This window comes from Gossypium hirsutum, chromosome D07, assembly GCF_007990345.1.
Source record: "Gossypium hirsutum isolate 1008001.06 chromosome D07, Gossypium_hirsutum_v2.1, whole genome shotgun sequence".
Taxonomy (NCBI): domain Eukaryota; kingdom Viridiplantae; phylum Streptophyta; class Magnoliopsida; order Malvales; family Malvaceae; genus Gossypium; species Gossypium hirsutum.
Window position 1 is genome coordinate 10,183,867 of NC_053443.1, and position 6,939 is coordinate 10,190,805.

At 36.1% G+C, this 6,939-nt stretch overlaps 1 long non-coding RNA gene across 1 annotated transcript; it reads right to left on the reverse strand.

Moving 5' to 3' along the window:
* Positions 1 to 5,748: 5,748 nt before the first annotated feature.
* On the reverse strand, positions 5,749 to 6,544 carry LOC121219365 (uncharacterized). Its single transcript, XR_005916094.1, has 2 exons — positions 6,226 to 6,544; positions 5,749 to 5,958 (listed from the first exon to the last, which is right to left on the reverse strand). It is a non-coding gene; the product is annotated as an uncharacterized lncRNA (long non-coding RNA).
* Positions 6,545 to 6,939: the final 395 nt, after the last annotated feature.

Consider the following 6,939-nt stretch of genomic DNA (forward strand, 5'->3'; position numbering starts at 1 on the left):
AACAACAAGACAACACTTTTGGCCTCTTGGTTATTATCATCAGTTAGAGCTGGTATTCTTCCTCACCTGATTGGCTACGATTCTGCCCGTGATATATGGAATGTTCTTGATTAGTTGTTCAACAGCAAATCTATAGCTAAGTTGATGCACTACTGCCTGTTGCTCCATTCTCAACGAAATGAGAACTACCCATGAAGTATTTTTTTATGAATATAAATATGGTCAGTGACAACCTAGCTAGTTGTGGTGAAACAATCTCTAAAAGAGAGCATATTACGACCATCATTAATGGCCTTTTTCCTAAGTACGATTCTGTGGTCACTGTGATAACTGTTTCTCTTCAAACACCTTGCGACCTACATACTATCACAATGATTCTCCTCGATGCAAAAACTCGACGACTAGCTCTACTGACCGAAGTTAGTGCTTCTGCTAATATTGCTACAATTCTGTCTCCTCCGCCTTTTCAACCTTTTGAAGACTCTCATGACCTACCTCAATATCGTCCACCTTCTAATGTGTCTTTCTGGGGACGGGGTAGAACTCGCTTTGGTTTATCACGACCACAATGCCAACTATGTGGAAAGTTTGGTCATCTAGCAGACCGTTGCTACTTTCGATTTGACATGACCTACAAAACACCTTCTCCCAAGCCTTTCCCTATTGTACCAACACCATTTTTTGGACAACCTCAGGTTCATAACAGTGTTTATAGTGGACCTCCCATTCAAGGGTCATCTAATTTTGGCCATCACAATCTAGGCTTTAGTTATCCCTATTCAATCAACTTAACAATTAGACCTAACAACCCTAGCCCATATGCTATAAGTCCCACATTTGGCCCACAACTGTTTGGCCCTTTCGCTCTGTCTCACCTTAACTTTCAAGGAAATCACACAATTACCGTCAATTCTGTTACCGGTAGCTCCATCGATGCTTTATCTAATACTTTAATATGCCTCGCCACTCCAGCTGTAGTTGGCGATAATGCCTGATACCCTGGCTCTTGGGCAACAAATCACTTGACTTTTGATGTTGCTTAGCTTGACCATAGTGTTTCGTGTAAAGGCTCAGGTAAAATTATTCTTGGTAATGGTTCCCCTGTTTCTATTATGCGAATTAGACAATCATCCTTCTTCACTAATCCCAGACGATTACACTTGCTTGGCTTATTGCATGTTCCTGTTATTACTAAAAATTTACTCTCTATGTCAAAGTTTGCTAAGGACTACAACGTTGTGTTCGAGTTTTATCCCAAGCAATGTCATATTCGTGATCTAGTAACTCAATAAATTCTGTTTCACGGTCTAAGTGGGGCGGTCTCTATCGATTATGTTTACCTACTACTAGGCAACCTATTTCTTCTTCAATTTCTAGTGTCTTTTGTAATAGTGCTACTATTAGTGTCCCACAACATGTATGGCATCAATGATTGGGTCATCCGTCATCTGATATCTTAATCAATACCTTGAGTCATTGTAACGTTCCTTCCATCAAGAATAAATAGGACACCCTTTGCACTGCATGTCAACTTGCCATATCCCATTGACTTCTATTTACTGTTTCCCTTACATTTAGGGGTGAGCAAAACTCGATTCGATTCGAAAAAATCAAAAAAAAAATCGAATTTCGAGTTAAACGAATCGAGTTATTCGAGTTAATCGAGTTATTCGAATCAACTCGAATATTTTTTTCGAATTTCGAGTTCGAATCGAGTTGAGTTTTCGAATTCGAATAATTCGAATATCAAACTATAATATTTTACATTTTTACCACAAACTCCCAAACCTTTTTACTTTTCCCTCAAAACTTTTACTCCTTCCTACTCTACCCCCAAAACTTTTACTCCTCTCCCCTCCCAACCCCCAAATCTACCCAAAATCTATTTCCCACCAAAATTTTACTCTCCCATTTATTTTTTCTCAAAATTTTACTCCCAAAAACCCTCAAAACCTTTTATTTTCCCCCAAAATTTTTACTCCCTCCCACTTTTCCCCTAAAACTTTTATTTCATTCCCATCCCACCTTCCATCTATCCCAAACCCTCCCCCTCCAATTTTTTTTTAATATTTTCCTTCCAAAATTTTACTTCACCCTATTTACTTTCCCTCAAACTTTTATTCCCCAAAACTTTTTATTTTTCCCCAAAACTTTTACTTTTCACCCTTTACTCTCAAATAAAAAAATCAAAATTATCCAAAAAAAATCACTAAACATAAATAGTAATAATTTTATTTATATCTACTATTTATATTATTAAATTAAATTTCACATTTTATATTATTTATATTATTGAATTATTTAGTCATATTGAATATTTATATTAAAATTGAATTATTAATTATGCCATAAAATATTCGTGTTAAAATTTTATATTGGTATCAATTTCACATTTTATTTTTAAAATAACTTTTATTAAAAAATCATATTTTTACATTTAATATATTTTTTAATTCTAAAATACATAGTGACAAAAATCTGAAGATGATTGAAACAACTAAGCAAGCAAAGAAGCTAACCAATATATAAAAAATTAATAAATAAATTATGAAGTGATGAAAGTTAATAAAAAATTTGATTAAGGTGGACAAATTTTATTACGATGGGTGACAATGGTTACAAGGACCCAAAATTATTTTTTAAAATTTAACTCGAACAAATATATTCGATTCGATTCGATTCGATTTGAATTTCATCTCACTCGATTCGATTCGAGAAAACTTCAAATAAAGTTAGGATGATAAAATGAGATTCGAAAACTCGATTAACTCGAAAATTTTTTATTCGATTCGATTCGATTTGATCGAATGCTTACCCTACTTACATTTTATTCTACTCTGTTAGAACTTGTGGCTGCTGATTTATAAGGACTTGCTCTCGTTTGTTCTAATGGTTTCAATTACTATGTAACTTTTGTTTATGCCTATACAAGGTACACACGGATTTACTTCCTAAGAAAAAGTCTAAAAGCCAAGCTTGCATTTATGGAATTTTATAAATTTGTTGAACACCAACTTGGATCTAAGCTCAAAGTCTTGCAAATTTATGGTGGTAGTGAATTCAGTACCTATCTTCTGTATCTTAAAGAGCATAGTATTTAGCCTTCCTTGTCCGCACACCTCTGAACAGAACAATTTGGTGGAGCGCAAACATCGTCAAGTTGTGAAGGTTGGTTTATCTATACTTGCTCATGCTCAAATACCTTTATCCTATTAGAATGATGCATTTTCTACAGTTGTGTTCTTTATTAATCGACTCATTACTAAAGCTCTTAAACGTGCTTCGCCTTATGAGTCATTATTTTACGTGAAGCATGATTATAACTTTATCCGTATATTCGGATGTCTCTGTTTCCCATTCTTGAGGCCTTATCATGCTCACAACCTGTAATTTCGTTCTGCTCCATGTGTGTTCTTGGGATACTCTCCAAAACACAAGGGATATCACTGTCAAGATGTCATCGGTCGTGTATATGTTTCATGGCATGTTCGATTTGAGGAACATGTATTTTCCTTTAGTCAACCATAGTCCCCATTCCTACTCAAAACACACTCCCTTATTGACTCCATCCTCAAACCACACATTCCCCCGCTTACTATAATTACTACATCATCTCAACTATTCCCTACACCTTCACTTTGTCCAAATATAGACACTAATGGTTCCACCACATCGAATTACTCTACTACTCCCTTTTTGCCTTTTAACTCACTAGATTCACCACCTTCGATACCTTCCAACTCACCTCTCCTACCCTCTCACCCTCCACAAAACACTCATCCCATGGTGACTGGAGGGAAAGTTAGAATCTTTAAACTAAAATCATTTCTGACAGAAGCTTTAAGTGTTCTAGAAGACCCCATAAATATATATGAAGCTATGAAATTTCCTGAGTGGCGTCATGCTATTGAGAAGGAGCTATATGCTCTCTCGAAAAACCAAACATGATCTCTCTCAACTCTTCCACCATCTTAACAGGCAGTAGGGTGCAAATGGCTTTTCAGAGTAAAACGAAACCCAGATGGTTCAGTTGCTCGTTACAAGGTCCTATTGGTTGCTAAAGGATGTTCACAAAAGATATGTAATGATTATTCTGAAACATACAGCCCTCTAGTTCACTCTTGCACAATTTGAACAGTACTTGCATTTGCTATGAAGGAAGGTTGGTCTCTACGCCAAGTTGACATTAATAATGCTTTTTTTAAACGAGGACTTACAAGAGGAGATATACGTGACACAACATCCCGGGTTCGAAATTATTTCTAATAAAGGACAACCTCTTATGTGTCGTTTGAATAAAGCATTGTATGGCCTTCAAAAAGCCCCTCGAGCATGGTTTGATAAATTACGTCGGTACCTCACTAGTCAACTCTGCTTTGTTTCTTCATAGGCTGACAACTCATTACATATTCATAACATATCTACAGCACAAACAATACTAATGATATATGTTGATGACACCATTGTTACTAGGTCATGTGCCACTGAAATTGGTGAAGTAATTTCTCATCTGCACCATCAATTTTCTTTAAAAGATCTGGGATTGACTCAATTTTTTCTTGGCATGAAAATTACACAACTCCACAAAGGTGTATTACTTAGTCAAAAGAAATATATTAGTGACTTATTGCACAGGTTATCCATGGATAATGCATCTTCGGTACTTACTCCTATGGTTGTCACTCCCAAACTTACTGCTACTGATGGACACTCTTTCACCGATGTTCACCTATATCGACAAGCTGTTGGTGCACTTCAATATATCTGTTTTGCTCGACCTGATATTACATATATCGTAAATAAAGTTAGTCAGTTCATGAATTCATCACAGGATATCCATTGGAAAGCTGCCAAACGAATACTCCGATATCTCAAAGGCACAATCACTCATGGACTTTACTTTTACACATCTGGGGTCATTAGTTTAGAGTGCTTTGTTGATGCAGGTTGGGCATCATGTTGTGAGGATTGACGATCCACTTCTGGTTATTTCATTTTTCTAGGGGAAATCTAGTAAGTTGGTGTTCCAAGAAGCAACAAGTAGTCTCTCGCTCGACATTTGAAGCAAAATATCGTAGCTTGGCAAATTTTGTCTCCAAACTTGTGTGGGTGCAGCAACTTCTACACGAATTGAGAGTTATGCTAGATGGAAAACCTACTGTTTGGTGTGATAACACCTCCACCATTTCAATGGCTGCCAATCCTACCCATCATGCTCGTCTCAAACATGTGGAAATTGATCTTCACTTTGTTAGAGAGAAAGTCTCAAACGGTCAGCTGGTTGTTAACTTCCTTAAGAACAACGAGCTGATATTTTGACAAAACCTCTTCCTCCTTTTGTGTTTAGTCAAATCTGTAAGGAACTTGGAGTTATAGATCCGAATGAAATCCTCAGTTAATTTTCTGAAGAAGAAAGAACCAGAAGAATGTTAGCATATTCTAGAATTGCTCCTGATAAGATTTGAAAAAGGATGACTCGTCATTTTTGCTGAGTTGTAGAATTGATTAACTGTAGAATTTGTTATTTAAGCTAACCAACTTTGTCCTCTTTATCACCAACTTATGTATAAACCTACTACCCTTACTATTAAACAAAACAAACTGCTTAATTGAAATTGAAGCTTTTTCCTTTGATTTTGCTGTATTATTCTTATTATCCTTGGCTTCTAATTCATACAAATCTAATAAAATTTTTTATAGTAAATGTAGAGCCCAATTTTAACCCGAGCCTAAATAAATAAAACAAAATAAAATAAAAACAAATAATAAAAATACCAAAACAGTCCAAGTCCATTTACATTGGCCCAATAGGGCCCAAATCTTTATACACCTAACCCTAGAGCCCAAATGGCCCAACAACCTAAATTGTTTTCAGCAAAAAAAGAGAAACCCTAACAGTAAGCCGCCGCCGCCTCCCCACGTGCGCCTCCATACGCTAGTTGGCTAATGGCCTTGTACCTGCAAAACGAATGAACGAGAAGAATCTATCAGTGTAAAAAAAAAGAGAAAAGAGAAAAAATAGAAAAAAGAGAGGATATTTTCGGGCTATAAAAAGGGCCCCGATTCCTATATTTTATTTTTACGAACGAATCAAAAAAAATCAGAGAAAAATCAATACAAATACAAAACATTTTCGAATGTAGTTCTTTACTTTTTCTTCGTTAGATTCATTTTTTTTTATTTTTTAAAAGACACAAAGAAAATAAAATAAAGGCAAAAACATACCTTTAAATTTCGATTTTTGCTCCGCCGGGGAAGAAGGTTCGTTGATTCCGATGAAAATCGGTATTTTTTGGGTTCGGGGTGTCAAATCGTCCAAGAAATAGATTTTTTCGCTTTTTAGGCCACCGTCGTCGGCGACTGGCGGCCACCACGGTGGACCGACGACCTAAGTTGGCCGAAGAAGGGATCGGCTTCAGAGAAAAGGGAAATAGGGTTTGGTTTTTTTTGGTTTAAAGGCTTAAATAATTTTTTTTAAAAAAAATTAACTTAAATAGCATTATCAAAACGGCGTTGTTTCATTAGGCTCCCCAGACGCCCAAAACGGCGTCGTTTTGAGGACTGATCTACTACCTGACCCGAACCGAACCGCCTAGGATTCGTGTGTTTTTGGACGAAGGGGCTATTTGCGACCTTAGTCCTTCCGCTTTTGAGGCTTGGTTATGATTGGATCCTATCCTATTTTCTTTATTTTTAATTTGGCCACGAACTTTCATTTTTTTTAATTTGGTCCTTAGACCGTTTTAAAAGGGAAAACACCTAAAATGGTGTCGTTTTGGGAAAGGGGAATAATTTCCCCAATGACCCCTCCTTCTTCAAGCGCATTAATTTTCAGTCCTATTTCGATTTAATCATTAAATTTATTACGAATTTTGCCTCCAATTTCATTTTGATTTCAATATAGTTCTTTGGTTAATTTACTTTATTATTTGCCTATTA